Below are 21645 nucleotides of genomic sequence, written 5' to 3' on the forward strand. Positions count from 1 at the left end.
ATACTGCATAGATACACTGCTGTATATTTTTGTACGCGTGTACATATGTACGTGTGTGTGTATATACACACACACACCCTATGGCTTCTGTTTGTCTGGAGAACCCTCACTGATACGGACACTTATGACAATTGAGCACCTGCTCTTTGCCAGCCAGGGAGCCAAAGGCTTGTCCTTGCGGTGTCTCCCTTAAGTGTCACAAGTCCCAGGAGGGAAGGTGATGCGGCTGCTACCAGTTGAGGTGCCTCAGGGTCAGAGAGGTGCACAGGGTGGGGGGCTGGAGCCTGGTGGAGCCCAGGTGGAGTTCTAGCAGCAGTACAGCCTAGCAGTCCCACTTCCCCGGGTGCTTCTCACAAAGACGCCAAGGGAGAGACGGGATCTGAAGGAGGGGATGAGGAAGCTTCCGTGGGTCCGCAAGCCCAGACCAAGGCTGACTCGTCAAGGGTGTTAGAGGTCAGGACTGTGGTTACCCTGGGGGTGGGCTTACACAGAGCCATTCACATTCTGAAAAAGTATCCATTCTGCTCTTGTTTGTATGTTTACCCCCCTCCCCCAAATCTTTTAAAAACAGATTCTCTTGGTTGCTGGGAACACACACGGGGAAGTTGTGTGTGAGGGGGTGTGATCCAGGGGACAGGGAGGATAAGCCCCCCCACTCGTAGGGCCAGGAGTGGCTCAGCTTTGTGAGCTGAGGATGGCCCACGAGGTCCCAGAGAGAAGGGTCCCTGCTCCGTCCCTGCTCTGTGCACCCCATTCCCAGCCCGAGAAGCCCAGAGCCACCCCCCGCAACACACACACACACACCAGGGAGGAGAGCCAGTCACCCTGGCTCCCAGGCTCTGGCTCCAAGGCTCCCGGCACTAGGAGCTCTTTTCAGCTTTCATGCTCTGTCTGTCTCTCGCCCGCCCTCCCTCCCTCCTCCGCTTCTTCCCCTCCCGCTCCATCTGTCCTCCCCTCCAGCCTGCATTTCTACACAGGATGGCTCACAGACAGCTGCTCCCCGTGCCCACCTGCCACCATTCGATGGATGTCAAAGCAAACCCTGGGGACTTCCCTGGAGGTCCAGTGATTAAGACTCCGAGCTTCCACTGGCAGGGGGCGCGGGTTCGATCCCTGGTCAGGGAAATAAGATCCCACATGCCGCACGGCATGGCCAAGAAAAATAAATGAATAAAAAATAAAGTTATAGTGATGAAACAGCCCTAGTCGTGCAAGGACGGGACGTATAGCTCTATGGTATAGAATAAAGGTCCAGAAACAGATCTATGAGAACTTGATATGACAGAAAGTGGGGAAATTAAGGAGTTTTCAATAAATGGCATTAGGACAATTGCATATCCATGTGGGAAAAAGTAAATTAGAAAAAAAAAAAAAGGCAAGCCCTGGTCAGGTGTGACCTTGGGCCCAGGGCCTTTGGCACACGTTGTCATGTGGGATGTTCTTCCTTAGACTCCTCCCTCCCCCCTGTGTCACTGTCACTTCCTCCAGAACCTTCCTGGACTCCCCTACACAAGCCCGGGGTGTGCCCTCACCCGCCCTGGATCACCAGAATTCCCATCCCGGCCCACCCTTCCCTGCCAGGTAAAGAACTGTGCATGGTCAATAAGACCATAGAGGTCATTGGCCATTGCTATTGCAGCTGGAATTGTTACTGTGTTTAGATAGGGTGACCAACACCCGCCCCCAGTTTGCCCAGGACCGCTCAGGTTTGAGCGCTGGAACTCTGGGGAAACCCTCAGTCCCGGGGAACCCCAGAAGGCTGATCAGCCTATTTAGGACGGATCTTTCACTTGATCTCCCAACCCCCGAGAGCCAGAAAGGGAATCTCCCCCCTCCTTCCATTGTAACCTTCATTCATCCATCCACTCATCCCTTTATTCAACTCCTTTATTCAGCAAGTATTTATGAAGCATCTACTACACAGCAGACACTCTTCTAGGTGCTGGGGACATAACAGCATCCCTGTCCTCAAAGAGCTCACGTTCTAGCGAGGGCAGCAAACAGTCGACTGAGAAGGTGTGATTTATCACATGGCGATGATGTCTCGGAGACCACTGCAGGGCAGAGGAGGTGGGAGAGGAAAGGGGCAGGTCTAAATGCAGGCGCTGACGGGATTGGGGCAGACCTTGCCCTGGGCCAGGCTGGTTGCTTCAACACAGCTGTCCTCGCCCAGGGCCATCCTGCCCCCGCCTCACCCAGTTCTTCCGTGACGTGTGGGGAAAATCTGTGGTTGTCACAACTCGGGGGGAGGGGCCCCTGGAATCAAAGGGGTGTGGCCAGGGCTGCTGCTAAACCCCACACAGTGCCCAGGAGGGGCCCTCAGCAGAGGATGACCCGCCCCGAATAACCCCAGTGCCGCAGGGGAGACCCTGCACTAATATTATTCAGACCCGCTGGTGCCCCCAGATTCCTGCACAGGCAGGGACTCTAACCGGGTCACCTCTGTATCCCGAGGTGACCTAGAGTGGGGCAGCCAGGAGGGCTGAGATGAGCATCGGGGGTGAAATGACAAATCTCTGTGCCCACTCTCCGCGCCGCACCCCAGGGGCGATGGCCTCTATCTCCTCCCTGTGCAGGTAGCTTTTCCCTGAGCCATTTCTTCTTGTCAAGGTCCCTGTCGCAGGTTGGGTTCCCCAAAGATGACATTGAGAGCAAGGATTGGAGTGCAGGTGGTTGATGTGAGACGTGCAGCAACAGATACAGCTGCCATAGGGTCCCGCAATTCCACTCCTGGGCATAGATCTGGAGAAAACTCTAATTCAAAACTATACACACACCCCTGGGACCTCCTTGGTGCTCCAGTGGTTAAGACTCCATGCTTCCAGTGCGGGGGGCATGGGTTCCATCTCTGGTCAGGGAACTAAGATCTCACATGCTGTGTGACAAAAAAAAAAGAAAGAAAGAAAGAAAAAGAAAGAAAGAGAGAAAGAAAGAGAGAGAGGGAGAGAGAGAAAGAAAGAAAGAAGGGAAGGAAGCAAGGAAGAAAGAAAGGAAGAAAGAAATAAAGGAAGAAAGGAAGAAAGAAAGAAAGGAGGAAAGAAAGGGAGGAAGAAAGAAAAAAAAAAGAAAGACAAGATACATGCACCCCAATGTTCATTGCAGCACTATTTACAATAGCCAAGACATGGAAGCTACCTAAATGTCCACTGATGGATGAATGGATAAAGAAGATGTGGTACATATATACAATGGGATATTATCCAGCCATAAAAAGAATGAAATAATGCTATTTGCAGCAATGTGGATGGACCTAGAGATTACCATACTAAGTGAAGTAAGTCAGAAGAGAAAGACACATATCATATGATCTCACTTATATGTGAAATCTAAAATACGACACAAATGAACTCGTCTACGAAACAAAAACAGACTCACAGACATAGAGAACAGACTTGTGGTTGCCAAGGGGGAGAAAGAGTGAGGGAGGGTTGGATTGGGAGTTTGGGGTTAGCAGATGCAAACTATTAAATATAGGATGGATAAACTACAACATCCTACTGTCTAGCACAGGGAACTATATTCAACATCCTGTGATAAGCCATAATGGAAAAGAAAAAAGTTTTACTTATAGGTTCCATCCCTAACTGAGCTGGCCCATCCCCTCCCATGGTTCTAAGTGCAGCCCGAGGCTGCAGACTTCCCACCGTGGTCTTCAGCTCCAGAGCAAGCCACCTGCAAACCACCCACATCTTTCCAGGGGCTGGCAACTCTCCTTTGCTACTGATTCCAAGACACATCCAGATAGCAAAAATGTGACCATGAAAAGAAACTCAGGCATGTTCAAATCAGGGAAATAACATTCTTATCTCTGTTCAGTACTCGCTTAATTTTAGAATAGCTTAGAGTTACAAAAAAGTGGCAAAGATCTGTACAGAGTGTAGAGTGCCGTGGACCCTGACCCAGTAACCCTATCTCCAACACGTTAGTACGTTAGTATGACATGTTTATCCAACTAAGGAACCAAGATGGATACATTGTTATTAACTAAAGTCCACACTTCATTAGCATTTCCCTAGTTTTCCCCTAACATCCTTTTTCTGTCCCAGTCTCCTCTGGGCTGTGACATTTCTCAGATGTCCCTGGGTTTTGATACCTTGAAAGTTTTGAGGAGGACTGGTCAGGTATTTTGTCCCTCAATTTGTTTGTCTGTTTGTTTTCTGATGTTTTCTTATGGTTGGTCTGGAGTTATGGGGTTTGGGGCGGAAGATCCAGACAGAGATAAAAATGCCATTCTCCTCAGGTCACGTCAAGGATACACACCATCAACGGGACTTATGACAAATGATTTTACCCTTGATCACCTGGCCAGTAGCGTCTTTTTTTTTTTTTTTTTTGCTGCGTTGGGTCTTCGTTGCGTGCGGGCTTCTGTAGTTGTGCGTGGGGGCTCAGTAGTTCTGGCTCCCAGGATCTAGAGCGCAGGCTCAGTAGTTGTGGCCCACGGGCTTAGTTGATCTGCGGCACCTGGGATCTTCCCGGACCAGGGCTTGAACCTGTGTCCCCTGCACTGGCAGGCGGATTCTTTTCTTTTCTTCTTTTCTTTTGCAACCAAAACTTTAATCCCAAGGATTCTCACAAAACATATTACAAATGACAGCATGAAAAAAAAAATTGCACAGTAACTCAAAGTTCAGCTCTACAATACTCTTAATCCGGCAGGACATTGGTATCTTGATCATCTCAGATTTCCAAAAAATATTACAAAGAGCTATGTATTCATGTACAGCAATCACAGAGGGGACTTATGACCTAACTCAAAGGTAAACTAACTTCCTTGTAACTTCTTAGATTCTCAACTCCCTGGACAACCTCTTGTCCCGTGTGAAGACTAGTGGAATTTTTAAACCTCTAATCTAGGGTAAGGGTGCGGCTTTCATTTTTACCTGCTGGCTTGTGTTCACAGCACCTTTTAAAGACTGCTTGCTTAACTACAGCTGCATACCATATCCCAGCTACAGAAAGTCTTTTCCATGTTTGCCAGTGTTGTTTCCATAATAGTAAACATCACACTTTAGGTGGGCAGGAGTTAAAGTTTTATTATCAGTCTAGGCAAGACCAAAAATTCAAAGCAAATTCAATTTTGCTTAAGGGAACATTGGAAGGTAACAATTCTTCATATCACATGCCTCATGTGACCCATTTCAAACCATAGAGAATGACACCTTTATGGGTCACTGTCCCAAGAGACAAACAAATGTGAACAACTAAAACATTTAAAAAGTGCACCAAGCTTCAGAAGTCTCAAACCAAACTTGAATTTTCTGTACATACTCCTGTCAAATGAAGTTATTGCCTGTACACCACTCCTCTTGCAAAGTGGTCTTCTATTTCCTTTCATTTGACCTAGATCGGCTAGGAGACCTAGAGAAAGATCGGGACGGCTTGTGATTTCTCTCCTGGGACAGTCATCTCTCTCTTCTCCTATATCTAGAAAGGGACCTGCTCTGGCTGACGGAGAAGGCTCTCCATCTTGGAGATGTGTGGGAGGTGGAGGACTCCTCCTCCGATAATCATCTCGAGGGCGACGACCCCAAGAAGGAGGCGGTCACGATTTGGACTTCTCTTTTCCCCATTCGACAGGTCCACTCTTACTCGGCAGCCACATAGTGTTCTCCCATCTAGTTCTCGGACAGCATCGGCTGCATCTCGGGGATCTTCACATTCAACAAGAGCGAAGCCGGGAGGGCTTTTAGCAACCCACACACTTCAGAGTGGTCCGTAATAGCCTAAATCTCGTTCCAATTCAGCCTTGTTACCACTGTTTGCAAGATTCCCTACATAAACTTTACAGTCCAACGGACAGGAATCACGATGCAAGACCCTCGTGGCCTCCTGTTTTTCACGGGCCACAGGGTGGTCCCGGGCCTCTAGAATCTGGCAGCTGAATCTGCTCGCACAAGCTGTCCTGTGGGGATGCTTTTCCCCCTATGTGTCCAGCCCGGGGCCCCGCGGTCTTGGCCCGGCCTCCCCGGTGAGAGGGTGAACCCCAGCTCCCTGGAGCAGACACTCAGAGCCCTGGTGACCGGACTCACGGCTGACGGGGCTGGAGCGGCGGCTGGACATGTGTGGCCAGCCTGGTGGTGTTTGGCCCCCTCTGCAGTGCCAGTTCCAGCTGAGAAAGAGCCTCCCTGTGTTATTTTCTCCTGGTTGTGTAAGGATCCCCGGTGTCATCTGACAGAAATGTAGATGGTGTGTTCTTTCTCTCTTTTCTCCCTGCTTCCTCTCCTCCCTCTCTCCCTCCCTGTCCCTCTTTCCCTGTTCTGCTCTCCCTCTACCTCTTTCCCTCTCCCTCTCTCCCTCCCTCTCTCTCCATCTGTCTCTCCCTCTCTCCCTCCCTCTCTCTCTTTCCTCTCCCTCTTTCCTCTCCCTCTTCCCTCTCCTCTCCCTCTGTCCCTGCCTCTCTCCCTGTGCCTGTTTCCCTGTCCTTGTTTCCGTGTTCCGCTCTGCCTCTACCTCTGTCTCTCCCTCTCTGGGAGGGAGTGAGGGAGATGGAGAGACGGAGGGAGAGGGAGAGTTGGAGAGAGAGGGAGAAGAGGGAGGAGAAGGAGGGAGGCAGAGGGAGGGAGGGAGAGGTCTCTTCCTCCCTCCCTCTGCCTCTCTCCTCCTCCTCTCCTTCTCTCCCTCACCCTCTCTCCCTCTCCATCCCTCCATCATTTTCCCTCCTGCTCCCTCTCCCTCTCTCCCTCCCAGAGAGGGAGAGACAGAGGGAGAGGGAGAGGGGGGAGAGAGGGACACGGAGAGGGAGGGAGGGAGACAGAGAGGGAAGCAGGCACCCTCTCTCCTTCTCCCTACCTCCTTCTCCGACTCCCCCTCTCCTTCGCTCCCTCCCTCTCCTCTCCCTCTGTCTCTCCCTCTCCCTCCCTCCCTCTAGGAGAGGGAGAGGAAGGGAAAGGGAGAGGGAGAGGGAGAGGGAGAGATGTCTCGCCCTCCCTCCCTCTCCCTTTCCCTTCCTCTCTCCCTCTCCCTCCCTCCTTCTCCCTCTCCCTCCGTCTCTCCCGCTCCCTCCGTCTCTCCCTCTCCCTCCGTCTCTCCCGCTCCCTCCATCTCTCCGCTCCCTCATTCCCTCTCAGACAGGGAGAGATGGAGGGAGAGGCAGAGATGAGGGAGAGGAGCAGAGGAGGGGGGAGAGAGGGAGAGGGAGAGAGGGAGAGAAGAAGGAGAGAGGGAAAGGGAGGGAGGAAGAGACCTCTCTCTCTCTCCCCCCTCTCTCTCCTTCTCCCTCTCCCTTGTCTCTGCCTCTTCCTCCGTCTCTGGGAGGGAGTGAGGAGATGGAGAGACGGAGGGAGAGGGAGAGGGAGGAGAGGGAGCGAGGGAGTGGGAGAGAGGGAGCGAGAGAGGGATAAAGGGAGGGAGAGAGGGATAGAGGGAGGGAGGGAGAGACGACTTTGTCTTTCCTTCCCTCCCTCTATCCCTCTCTCCCTCTCTCTCCCTCTCCCCCCTCCCTCTCCTGCTCTCTCTCCCTCCACCTCCTTCCCTCTCCAGAGAGGGAGAGGGAGCAGGAGAGGGAGAGAGGGAGGGAGAGAGGGAAAGGGAGAGAGGAAGACACCTCTCTCTCTCTCCCTCCCTCCCCCCTCTCTCTCCCTCTCCCTCTCCCTTGTCTCTGCCTCTTCCTCCGTCTCTGGGAGGGAGTGAGGGAGATGGAGAGACGGAGGGAGAGGGAGAGGGAGGAGAGGGAGCGAGGGAGTGGGAGAGAGGGAGCGAGAGAGGGATAAAGGGAGGGAGAGAGGGATAGAGGGAGGGAGGGAGAGACGACTTTGTCTTTCCTTCCCTCCCTCTATCCCTCTCTCTCCCTCTCCCCCCTCCCTCTCCTGCTCTCTCTCCCTCCACCTCCTTCCCTCTCCAGAGAGGGAGAGGGAGCAGGAGAGGGAGAGAGGGAGGGAGAGAGGGAAAGGGAGGGAGGAAGACACCTCTCTCTCTCTCCCTCCCTCCCCCCTCTCTCTCCCTCTCCCTCTCCCTTGTCTCTGCCTCTTCCTCTGTCTCTCCATCTTTGGGAGGGAGTGAGGGAGATGGAGAGACGGAGGGAGAGGGAGAGGGAGGAGAGGGAGCGAGGGAGTGGGAGAGAGGGAGCGAGAGAGGGATAAAGGGAGGGAGAGAGGGATAGAGGGAGGGAGGGAGAGACGTCTTTGTCTTTCCTTCCCTCCCTCTATCCCTCTCTCCCTCTCCCCCTCTCTCTCCCTCTCCCCCCTCCCTCTCCTGCTCTCTCTCCCTCCACCTCCTTCCCTCTCCAGAGAGGGAGAGGGAGCAGGAGAGGGAGAGAGGGAGGGAGAGAGGGAAAGGGAGGGAGGAAGACACCTCTCTCTCTCTCCCTCCCTCCCCCCTCTCTCTCCCTCTCCCTCTCCCTCTCCCTTGTCTCTGCCTCTTCCTCTGTCTCTCCATCTCTGGGAGGGAGTGAGGGAGATGGAGAGAGGGAGGGAGAGAGGGGAGGGAGGGAGGGAGGGAGAGACGCCTTTGTCTTTCCCTCCCTCCCTCTATCCCTCTCCCTCCACCTCCTTCCCTCTCCAGAGAGGGAGACAGAGAAGGAAGCAGGCACCCTCTCCGGAGAGGGAAGGAGGTGGAGGGAGAGGGAGAGGGAGCACGAGAGGGAGAGAGGGAGAGAGGGAGAGAGGGAGAGGGAATGAGGTATCGGAAGAGCGGAACAGGGAAACAGGGACAGGGAAAGGGGGACAGGGAGAGAGGGAGAGGGAAAGAGGGAGAGGGAGAGAGGCAGAGGGAGAGATGGAGGGAGAGTGAGAGTGAGAAGCAGGGAGGTAGAGGGAGGGAGGGAAGGAGAGAGAGAGGGAGACAGAGAGGGAGAGAGGGAGAAGGGCTGATGGGGGCTCCCTCCCCCTCCCCTCCTCTCCCCACTGCTTTCTCTTTCTTCTGCTTCAACAAACACCAGGCGCCTTTTAGATCAGCCCTGAAGTCAACGTTGATGCTTGGACGGCTTGACCTCCCCGCTGCCTTCCAGCCCGGGACCACAGCTGGGAGATGAAGTCTGCGGGGTCCTGGGCAGCGGCGGCGGGCTGCACAGGCACCTCCTCTGACGCCCAATCTCTCCTCCTTTACGAGGCAGCCGCCAGCTCCCCTCCCTGACTCCCCAAGATTTGGGGCCTTTTTAATATGTGTCGATAATGCCATGAGCTACTATTTAACTTTTCCACGAGGACCCATCTCCCGAAATGCAGTGCTTTTCAGCCTTGGCTGCACTAGAGAACCCCCAGGGAAGGGAGAGACGTCTGTACCTCCCTCCCTCTCCCTCTCCCTCTCCCTCCTCCTCTCCCTCTCCTTCTGGGGTGATGCCCGATGAGCTCAGATTCGCAGATGTTCCCCCCATCTCCTCTCTGTGCCTTGCGTGGGGTCTGGGCCTTCTCACTGTGGCCCGGGTATGGCCTTGACATTCAGACATCGGTTCCTGCAAGGACACTTGCGTTTGGTCCATACCGCGTGTGGCTGCAGTCTGTGCTTCTCCTGTTCAGCATCTTCAGTAGATGGGGGCTGTGCGTGAGCCCTTCATCTTCCCCGCAGACACCACTGGTGCTTGCTCGGCCTCGTGGGTGATGTGGGGGGCATGGGGGACAGTCCTGTGTCCCCACCTTCTTGGGCTGCAGACAGGCCACGTTGGTCCTGTGGTGACTGGGGGCTCCCAGGAGAACCCCACCGCAGAGCCGGAGAGGTGGCCCCAGAGAAGGTGGCGTACGCCCGCCTGGGGCAGGGCCTCACCAGCCAGCCCCGGGCCACCTGCAGCAACAGGCGTCTCGCCGTCCATGGGGCTGGGTGTTCGGGCGCCGTGGGGATGACCTGCTGTCTGCACGGCAGCCGAGTCTGTATTGTTGAGCCCGGGGAGGCCCCTGGGTGGCTCCTGGAGAGCCTGGTCACATTTCTTCCTGCCCTTGGCCTTAGAGCTCATCACGGTTCACGCCGTTTCTGGTCCCAAAAGGACCTGTGTTCATAAAGACCACGTGTTAGGACAGCACCAAAGTGTCTAGAAATCCGGGCCAGGAGGAGGAGGGAGGGGGATTGGCTGTGCCCGCCAGTGGCCTGAGAGCCCTGCCCGCCCTCAGAGACCTGGCCCGGGGCCCGTGGGGAGGGCGTGGCCCACGGTCCCCAGCGCTGGCCGTCTCTGGGTTCCAGGAGAACTGCGCGATCCTCGGGGAGCTGGTAAGGCTGCAGGCTCAGAAGTCCCGCCTGCTGGGGTTCAGCACGCGTGCCGACTCCGTGCTGGAGATGAACATGGCCAAGACCAGCCAGGTGGTGGCCACTTTCCTAGGTAACCCCGCCTCCCCGAGGGTCAGGCGGACCTTGACTGGACGTGGTGCTGCCTGAGACCCGACTGTGTCAGCCCTTGGGGGTCGCCTTCCCCAACCCTTCATTCTGCCTCGAGGGGCGTGGGGTGGGTGGCGGCTGGGAGGCTGCCACAGGGACATAGCCGAACCTCTCCCCTCCGCCCGCAGATGAGCTGGCCCAGAAGCTGAAGCCCCTCGGGGAGCAGGAGCGGCCGTGATCCTGGACCTAAAGAAGGCCAAGTGCCAGAGGCGGGGCCTGCACTTTGACGGGCCCATCAACGTCTAGGACCTGTGCTGCTACATGAACCAGGGGGAGGAGACGCGCTACCACGTGGACCAGTACCTGCTCGATGAGTCCTTCCCCATGCAGGTGGTCACGCGCGGGTGGCTGGGCATCTCCCAGGAGCTGCTGGGGCTGACCTTCGACCTGGAGGAGGGTGCCAACGTGTGTCACGGAGATGTGAGGCTCTACACGGTCCGGGACGCGGCCGCGGACAAGGTCATCCATCGGCAAGTTCTACCTGGACCTCTACCCTCGGTGCATGCGTGGGGGAACCTGTCGGCCGTGGGCCAGGGCTCCTCTGTGGAAGCGGGGCCTCACCCGCGTCCCTCCCCAGGGAAGGGAAGTCTGGGCACATGGCCTGCTTTGGCCTGCAGCCGGGCTGCCTGCAGCAGGATGGGAGGCGCCAGATTGCCATCGCGGCCATGGTGGCCAACTTCACCAAGTCTACGCCCAACCCGCCCTCCCTGTTGCAGCATGATGAGCTGGAGACCTACTTCCATGAGTTCTGGCAAGCGATGCACCAGCTCCGCTCCCAGGTGGGTGCGGGCGCGGGGCTGCAGGCAGGGGGCGGGGAGGGCCCGGGCTCTCCCGTGGTTCTCAGGCAGGCCCTCGCCACGGGATTCTTCCGCTGATGTCACCCCGCACGTGGTGACGCCCTCGGTGTCAGTTTCCATCATCAAACCCCACGCACAGGGCGTGTAAAAAAATGGAAGTGGATGTCCTCGAGACTCTGGAGCCTGGAAGCCGCAGATCAAGGAGTCAGGACTGGTTCCCTGCATGTTAAATACGTGTATTCAAGAGTTGCCTTTAAAAAGACAAAAGAAAAGAAAGGAACGTTGCATGCAAGTCTGGTGACAGGCGGTGATGAGAACCAGAGGGTAGGCTCTGGGGCCGGGAGCGCCGTGCCCTGTGAGGCCCTGGGGCTGCTGCCAGTCTCGGTGGAGGCTCAGCAAGTCCCAGGGACTTCCCCACCGGGGGGGCGGGGGTGTCCCCAGCTGAGCGTCTGGGCCCAGGACCCAGTGCTCCTTCAGTCTTCCTGCGGTCAGCCCTTCGTCCTGAGAGCGATGCTCTCACAGGCTGCACCGGAGCGCGTGGGGACACTTTACTGAGCTGTGCAGCCGTCACTACTGCCCTATTTTGGAACATTTCCCTCACCCCAAAAATGTCCCTCACGCCTTTAGTTATCATTCCCTCCCCTCCCCTGCCCCTGACAACCAGGAACCCACTCTGACTCTGTGGATCTACCTGTTCTGGATGTTCCCCCTCAGTGGGGTCACACCGTGTGCCCTTCGGTGTCTGACTTGTCTCGCTGAGCATCGTGTTCTCAGGGTGCATCCACGTGGCAGCGAGTGTCAGGGCTTCACACCCTTGCGTGGCTGAGGGCCGGAAAAAAGACAAACAACAAGAAAGGCACGTTACCTGCGACTCTGGCGACAGCCGGTGATGAGAACCAGAGGGAAGGCTCTGGGGCCGGGAGCGCCGCGCCCTGTGAGGCCCTGGGGCTGCTGCCAGTCTCGGTGGAGGCTCAGCAAGTCCCAGGGACTTCCCCACCGGGGGGGCGGGGGTGTCCCCAGCTGAGCGTCTGGGCCCAGGACCCAGTGCTCCTTCAGTCTTCCTGCGGTCAGCCCTTCGTCCTGAGAGCGATGCTCTCACAGGCTGCACCGGAGCGCGTGGGGACACTTTACTGAGCTGTGCAGCCGTCACTACTGCCCTGTTTTGGAACGTTTCCCTCACCCCAAAAATGTCCGTCACGCCCTTAGTTATCATTCCCTCCCCGCCCCCTGCCCCTAACAACCAGGAACCCACTCTGACTCTGTGGATCTACCTGTTCTGGATGTTCCCCCTCAGTGGGGTCACACCCTGTGTGCCCTTCTGTGTCTGACTTGTCTCGCTGAGCATCGTGTTCTCAGGGTGCATCCACGTGGCAGCGAGTGTCAGGGCTTCACACCTTTGCGTGGCTGAGGGCCGGAAAAAAGACAAACGACAAGAAAGGCACGTTACCTGCGACTCTGGCGACAGCCGGTGATGAGAACCAGAGGGAAGGCTCTGGGCCCGGGAGCGCCGCGCCCTGTGAAGCCCTGGCGTTGCTGCCAGTCTCGGTGGGGCACGGGCAGCGCCGTCCCCCAGAGCTGCTGGCCAACTCATCAAGTCCCGGCTGGCCAACCCCGGTGCGGTCGGGCCGAGGGAAAGGAAAGGGGCTCCCGGACCGCCCGGCTGGAAAGCGCGGCCTGCACACAGTGCCAGCCCCCCGTCTCCTTCCTCCCGCCCTCCAGGCCTCTTCAACCTGCGCCAGATCGTCCTGGCCAAGGTGGACAAGGCCCTGCACACGCAGACGCCCGCGGACCCGGCCCAGGAGAATGCCCGCCTCTGCCAGGAGGTCCTCGGGGTCCCAGCCACGCCAGGTAGCCAAGTGCACGCCGGGCCCACCTTAGCGGTCGCTTGGCGGCTACTGCCCAGGTCAAGAGGATCCTCTGGTGGTGTGTGAAGGGGGACCGACTGACGGGCTCTGGCCGAGGCCCGCTGACCTCTGGCCTCTTCCTGCCTCGGTTCCTGGGCTGGTCCCTCCAGCTGTGGCCCGCGGAGTCCGAGGGTGGGGTGGGCGTATCTGCACGTGCTTTCTGGAGAGCCTGGAAGAGGCAGGAGAGGGCTTCATACCCCGGACGGAACGCGTCGACGAGGTTTGCCCGTGCGTGTCGGTGCGGAGACGCAGTTCACTCCCTCGTGAGCGCTTGAACCCGCGCCCTCCCCGTGCTGGAAGGTGAGCCCTGACTCATCCCTCGGAGCCTCGGGCAGCTGACCTTGTAAGAGGCTTCGGGGTGAACCCTCGTGAGCTTCAGCAGAAAGTCGGCAAAAATTTATTTGTGTCCCTCCACTGAGTTGCCCGCAAGGTCCCCGTTTTCTAGAAGTGTTGGGCCAATACTCCCTCTAGTGGCAGGGGACTCAGACAGGGCTGCTTTGAGGCCCCCTCTCTGGGGAAGGGGCACGGAGCGGCCAGGGGGCCGGGCAGGAGCTTCTCCGCGTGTGTCCCAGGGACCCACCTGCTTGCGACCTTCGGCCACCTGGCAGGAAGCTACGACGCCCAGTCCTATGGCTACCTGTGCAGCGAGGTGTACTCCGCGGACACGTTCCACACACGTTTCAAGCGGGAGGGCGTCCTGAGTGGCAAGGTGAGAGGCCAGCCTGCCATGCAGACCAACACGGAGGTCCTTGGCCTGGGCCTAGATGCCTGTGCCGCCCGCCTGGGCCTGCCAGGCTCTGAGGGCCCTGCCCTGGACCCCCTGCTCCCCTGCCCTTTCTTGAGTCACAGCAGAGGTGGCCACACCCACACCCTCAGTGAAGGGGGTGCTCCACCCTCCTGCAGCCCCACCCCCTCTCGTCAGGTTGCCATGGACTACAGAAGCTGCATTCTGAGGCCAGGGGGCTCCGAGGATGCCAAGGGCATGGTGAAGCTCTTCCTGGGTTGTGACCCCACGCAGGACGCCTTCCTCCTGAGCAAAGGGCTGCAGGTTGAGGGCTGCAAGCCGCCGGCCTGCTGAAGGCACGGGGTTTTGCCCACCCAGGCGGGCCGGGTGCCTTAGCGCCCCGTCGGGGCGGGGGAGGGGCCGCGTGTCCTCCCAGCCCCTGAGTCCCCGGCGGCCGGCCTAGGCCAAAAGTCTCCACCTGGAAGTGTCTGGAGAGCCTGGCATCAAGGCTCCCCCTTGTTGCACTAATGCAATCCCTTCCTGGGGAGCTTTCCTGGTAACAAAACGGTTCTTTGAAAACGCAGCCGTTAATAAAAAGACTCTACTCCTGGTCTCTGCCTGCCGTCCCTTCCACCACAGGAGTGGCATGGGGGCCGTCACACTGGGGGGAGTTCTGACCTTGGTCGGGGATCAGCCCTGGGGCCGTGGTGACGCGTCTGGGTCACTGGGAGATGGCTGAGCTGTGGGGTGAGTTCAGACGGGGATGGTGCCCCGCACCCCGGCCGGGCAGGCTCTCCAGTGAGGGGGTGTCAGTTTCCTGCCAGCCTCTCGCCCGTCACTGTTTGGCATCTCGGGGGCTGTGATTGGCTGGAGCTGGTTCTGGCGGTGGGCACAGCTGTGGGAAGCCCGGCTGTGGCTGTCCCTGTCCCCGTGTCCTGTCCTCCTGCTCAAGGCCGGCCGGCTGGCTCCCTCTGATCATCGGCAGCTGCTGAAGTCTGGACCACAGCAGGGGGCCGCCTTCCTGGGTCCTAGCGATTCCTCCCAAAGGCCTTAGGGATGTGTTTTGGTGGCAGTAGGAATTCAGAGAGGGTGCTGCACCACTGGAGCGGTAGGGTGGCTCTGGACCGTCCCGTGTGTCCTTCCCGGGCCTTTGAGCTCCTCGGGAGCCCTGCCTCCGGCCCTTCGCCCCCACAAAGGATGCCAGGCAGCGGAGCGAGCGCGCGGGCGGCGCCCCGACCTTCTCCCCGTGGCCCAGGCGGGCAGGCGGTGCCACGCTCTGTCCTCCCCTCAGCCTGCCCGCCCGTTCTCACCCGCCCTAGGGCAGTCGGTTGTGGACCAGGCTGTGGTGTCTGCCCTTCTGCAGCCCCGGCTCAGCTCCCTGCACCCACTTCGGTGCCTTCTGTGTTCTGGGCTGGTCGCAGGCCCAGAGCCGGTGGGCAGGCACCCCGTGGCCGGGAGGGCTGTTCGTGTGAATTCCCTGGGGCTTGAAAAGGAGCACAGCCGGCCTTCCATCAGGCACCTCTCGATGGATATGGAAGGGGCGTGTCGGGGCCTGGGGGCTGCTCGTCTTCCTGTGCACCGAGCCCCCAGGTGGTCCCCGTGCAAAATCCAGGTGTGGCGTTGGCACCCCAGCCGTGTGCCGGGCAGTCCATGGCGGGCGACACAAGCCTCGGGCTGGTGGGCCACAGGGTTCCTGAGCGGCAGGTCAGGACTGAGAGGGTGAGGCCTTTCCCCGGGTCCAGGGCCCAGGCTGATGCCGGCTGGAGGCCCCTCCGCTCACCGCCCGCAACCCCCAGCCCCTGCCCTCACGTGAGCCCCCAGGGCTGAGCTCAGGTGTTGGATGCCCAGGCTCCCCGGTAGCCCAGCCCGTTCCCAGTCCTCCGTGGTCACTGAAGGGCTTGGAAGCGGGTTGCCCCACAGAGACTGCTGTTCTCCGAGCCCTGGGCAGGGGGCAGGGAGGACGGGCACAGGGCCCTGCAGGGGTGTGGTCGCCGGGGCAGCCGGAGCAGCTCCACACAGTAAGTAAGAGCACCTCACCAAAAAACAGTGCGTTTCTCCAGCCGCCCCGGGACCTGAGCTCAGGTCCTGGGGCAGGAAGGGGCAGCACTGCAGCTGTTAGCTGTCACTGGGGGTCGACTGTGGCCCGGTGCCACCTCTTAGATCGTCCCCCGTCCCCTTCCGGGGTTGCGACCGGACCCCTGCCAATCGGGTTCTCACTCCTCCCCATCCCCTACGCCGGCTCCACGAAGGTGGAAGGAACACATTTTTAAAAAGGCTGGAGCCTGGGCTTCCCTGCTGGCGCAGTGGTTAAGAATCCGCCTGCCAATGCAGGGGACAAGGGTTCAAGCCCTGGTCCGGGAAGTTCCCACACGCCGCGGAGCAATGAAGCCCGTGCGCCACAACTACTGAGCCTGCGCTCTAGAGCCCAAAAGCCACAACTACTGAGTCCTCGTGCCCCGACTACTGAAGCCCGCGCGCCTAGAGCCCGTGCTCCGCAACAAGAGAAGCCACCGCAATGAGAAGCCCACGCACCGCAACGAAGAGTAGCCCCCGCTCACCGCAACTGGAGAAAGCACACACGCAGCAAGGAAGACCCAACGCAGCCAAAAATAAATAAATTAAATAAATAAATAAATTTTTAAAAATCATATTAAATACCTATCAATGAGATTTTAAGAAATAGTCAGGACCAGAGCCTCCCATCAAGCCTCTTAGATAGCCTCAACCACCAGAGGGCAGACAGCAGAAGCAAGAGAAACTACAATCCTGCAGCCTGTGGACCAAAAACCACAGTTACAGAAAGATAGAGAAGATGAAAAGGCAGAGGGCCATGTACCAGATGAAGGAACAAGAAAAAACCCCAGAAAAACAACTAAATGAAGTGGAGATAGGCAACCTTCCAGAAAAAGAATTCAGAATAATGATAGTGAAGACGATCCAGGACCTCGGAATAAGAATGGAGGCAAAGATTGAGAAGATGCAAGAAATGGTTAACAAAGACCTAGAAGAATTAAAGAACAAACAAACAGAGATGACCAATACAATAACTGAAATGAAAACTACACTAGAAGGAATCAATAGCAGAATAACTGAGGCAGAAGAACGGATAAGTGACCTGGAAGAGAGAATGGTGGAATTCACTGCTGCGGAACAGACTAAAGAAAAAAGAATGAAACGAAATGAAGACAGCCTAAGAGACCTCTGGGACAACATTAAACGCAACAACATTCGCATGATAGGGGTCCCAGAAGGAGAAGAGAGAGAGAAAGGACCAGAGAAAATATTTGAAGAGATTATAGTCGAAAACCTCCCTAACATGGGAAAGGTAATAGCCACCCAAGTCCAGGAAGCGCAGAGAGTCCCATACAGAATAAACCCAAGGAGAAACACGCCGAGACACATAGTAATCAAAGTGGCAAAAATTAAAGACCAAGAAAAATTATTGAAAGCAGCAAGGGAAAAACGACAAATAACATACAAGGGAACTCCCATAAGGTTAACAGCTGATTTCTCAGCAGAAACTCTGCAAGCCAGAAGGGAGTGGCATGATATACTTAAAGTGATGAAAGGGAAGAACCTACAACCAAGATTACTCTACCCAGCAAGGATCTCATTTAGCTTTGATGGAGAAATCAAAAGCTTTACAGACAAGCAAAAGCTAAGAGAATTCAGCACCACCAAACCAGCTCTACAACAAATGCTAAAGGAACTTCTCTAAGTGGGAAACACAAGAGAAGAAAAGGACCTACAAAAACAAACCCAAAACAATTAAGAAAATGGTCATAGGAACATACATATCGATAATTACCTTAAACGTGAATGGATTAAATGCCCCAACCAAAAGACATAGACTGGCTGAATGGATACAAAAACAAGACCCATATATATGCTGTCTACAAGAGACCCACTTTAGACCTAGGGACACATACAGACTGAAAGTAAGGGGATGGAAAAAGATATTCCATGCAAATGGAAATCAAAAGAAAGCTGGAGTAGCTATACTCGTATCAGATAAAATAGACTTTAAAATAAAGAATGTTACAAGAGACAAGGAAGGACACTACATAATGATCCAGGGATCAATCCAAGAAGAAGATATAACAATTATAAATATATATGCACCCAACATAGGAGCACCTCAATACATAAGGCAACTGCTAACAGCTATAAAAGAGGAAATCGACAGTAACACAGTAATAGTGGGGGACTTTAACACCTCACTTACACCAATGGACAGATCATCCAAAATGAAAATAAATAAGGAAACAGAAGCTTTAAATGACACAATAGACCAGATAGATTTAATTGCTATATATAGGACATTCCACCCAAAAACAGCAGATTACACGTTCTTCTCAAGTGCGCACGGAACGTTCTCCAGGATAGATCACATCTTGGGTCACAAATCAAGCCTCAGTAAATTTAAGAAAATTGAAATCATATCAAGCATCTTTTCTGACCACAACGCTATGAGATTAGAAATGAATTACAGGGAAAAAAACGTAAAAAAGACAAACACATGGAGGCTAAACAATACGTTACTAAATAACCAAGAGATCACTGAAGAAATCAAAGAGGAAACAAAAAAATACCTAGAGACAAATGACAATGAAAACACGACGACCCAAAACCTATGGGATGCAGCAAAAGCAGTTCTAAGAGGGAAGTTTATAGCTATACAAGCCTACCTAAAGAAACAAGAAAAATCTCAAGTAAACAATCTAACCTTACACCTAAAGAAACTAGAGAAAGAAGAACAAACAAAACCCAAAGTTAGCAGAAGGAAAGAAATCTTAAAGATCAGAGCAGAAATAAACGAAATAGAAACAAAGACAACAATAGCAAAGATCAATAAAACTAAAAGTTGGTTCTTTGAGAAGATAAACAAAATGGATAAGCCATTAGCCAGACTCATCAAGAAAAAGAGGGAGAGGACTCAAATCAATAAAATCAGAAATGAAAAAGGAGAAGTTACAACAGACACCGCAGAAATACAAAGCATCCTAAGAGACTACTACAAGCAACTTTATGCCAATAAAATGGACAACCTGGAAGAAATGGACAAATTCTTAGAAAGGTATAACCTTCCAAGACTGAACCAGGAAGAAACAGAAAATATGAACAGACCAATCACAAGTCATGAAATTGAAACTGTGATTAAAAATCTTCCAACAAACAAAAGTCCAGGACCAGATGGCTTCACAGGTGAATTCTATCAAACATTTAGAGACGAGCTAACACCCATCCTTCTCAAACTCTTCCAAAAAATTGCAGAGGAAGGAACACTCCCAAACTCATTCTGTGAGGCCACCATCACCCTGATACCAAAACCAGACAAAGACACTACAAAAAAAGAAAATTACAGACCAATATCACTGATGAATATAGATGCAAAAATCCTCAACAAAATACTAGCAAACAGAATCCAACCACACATTAAAAGGATCATACACCACGATCAAGTGGGATTTATCCCAGGGATGCAAGGATTCTTCAACATACGCAAATCAATCAATGTGATACACCATATTACCAAATTGAAGAATAAAAACCATATGATCATCTCAATAGATGCAGAAAAAGCTTTTGACAAAATTCAACACCCATTTCTGATAAAAACTCTCCAGAAAGTGGGCATAGAGGGAACCTACCTCAACATAATAAAGGCCATATATGACAAACCCACAGCAAACATCATTCTCAATGCTGAAAAACTGAAAGCATTTCCTCTAAGATCAGGAACGAGACAAGGATGTCCACTCTCACCACTATTATTCAACATAGTTCTGGAAGTCCTAGCCACGGCAATCAGAGAAGAAAAAGAAATAAAAGGAATACAAATTGGAAAAGAAGAAGTAAAACTGTCACTGGTTGCGGATGACATGATACTATACATAGAGAATCCTAAAACTGCCACCAGAAAACTGCTAGAGCTAATCAATGAATATGGTAAAGTTGCAGGATACAAAATTAATGCACAGAAATCTCTTGCATTCCTATACACTAATGATGAAAAATCTGAAAGAGAAATTAAGGAAACACTCCCATTTACCATTGCAACAAAAAGAATAAAATACCTAGGAATAAACCGACCTAGGGAGACAAAAGACCTGTATGCAGAAAACTATAAGACACTGATGAAAGAAATTAAAGATGATACCAACAGATGGAGAGATATACCATGTTCTTGGATTGGAAGAATCAACATTGTGAAAATGAGTATACTACCCAAAGCAATCTACAGATTCAATGCAATCCCTATCAAATTACCAATGGCATTGTTTACGGAGCTAGGACAAATCCTCTTAAAATTTGTATGGAGACACAAAAGACCCCGAATAGCCAAAGCAGTCTTGAGGGAAAAACATGGAGCTGGAGGAATCAGACTCCCTGACTTCAGACTATACTACAAAGCTACAGTAATCAAGACAATATGGTACTGGCACAAAAACAGAAACATAGATCAATGGAACAAGATAGAAAGCCCAGAGATTAACCCACGCACCTATGGTCAACTAATCTACGACAAAGGAGGCAAAGATATACAATGGAGAAAAGACAGTCTCTTCAATAAGTGGTGCTGGGAAAACTGGACAGCTACATGTAAAAGAATGAAATTAGAATACTCCCTAACACCATACACAAAAATAAACTCAAAATGGATTAGAGACCTAAATATAAGAGTGGACACTATAAAACTCTTAGAGGAAAACATAGGAAGAACACTCTCTGACATAAATCACAGCAAGACCTTTTTTGATCCACCTCCTAGAGTAATGGAAATAAAAACAAAAATAAACAAGTGGGACCTAACGAAACTGCAAAGCTTTTGCACAGCAAAGGAAACCATAAACAAGACGAAAAGACAACCCTCAGAATGGGAGAAAATATTTGCAAATGAATCAACGGACAAAGGATTAATCTCCAAAATATATAAACAGCTCATTCAGCTCAATATTAAAGAAACAAACACCCCAATCCAAAAATGGGCAGAAGACCTAAACAGACATTTCTCCAAAGAAGACATACAGACGGCCACGAAGCACATGAAAAGATGCTCAACATCACTAATTATTAGAGAAATGCAAATCAAAACTACAATGAGGTATCACCTCACTCCTGTTAGAATGGGCATCATCAGAAAATCTACAAACAACAAATGCTGGAGAGGGTGTGGAGAAAAGGGAACCCTCTTGCACTGTTGGTGGGAATGTAAATTGATACAGCTACTATGGAGAACAATATGGAGGTTCCTTAAAAAACTAAAAATAGAATTACCATATGACCCAGCAATCCCACTACTGGGCATATACCCAGAGAAAACCGTAATTCAAAAAGACACATGCACCCGAATGTTCATTGCAGCACTATTTACAATAGCCAGGTCATGGAAGCAACCTAAATGCCCATCGACAGACGAATGGATAAAGAAGTTGTGGTACATATATACAATGGAATATTACTCAGCCATAAAAAGGAACGAAATTGAGTCATTTGTTGAGACGTGGATGGATCTAGAGACTGTCATACAGAGTGAAGTAAGTCAGAAAGAGAAAAACAAATATCGTATATTAATGCATGTATGTGGAACCTAGAAAAATGGTACAGATGAGCCAGTTTGCAGGGCAGAAGTTGAGACACAGATGTAGAGAATGGACATATGGACACCAAGGGGGGAAAACTGCGGTGGGGTGGGGATGGTGGTGTGCTGAATTGGGCGATTGGGATTGACATGTATACACTGATGTGTATAAAATTGATGCCTAATAAGAACCTGCAGTATAAACAAACAAACAAAACAACTAATACTAAACTTTCATTGGGTTATTTGTATGGAAATATGTTAATATAAATGTTTCAGACATTACATGAAATTTCTAAAAATCTTATATTTGTATGTGTATGGAAATATGTATGGAAA

This window comes from Eschrichtius robustus, chromosome 1, assembly GCF_028021215.1.
Source record: "Eschrichtius robustus isolate mEscRob2 chromosome 1, mEscRob2.pri, whole genome shotgun sequence".
In the NCBI taxonomy this organism is placed as follows: Eukaryota; Metazoa; Chordata; class Mammalia; order Artiodactyla; family Eschrichtiidae; genus Eschrichtius; species Eschrichtius robustus.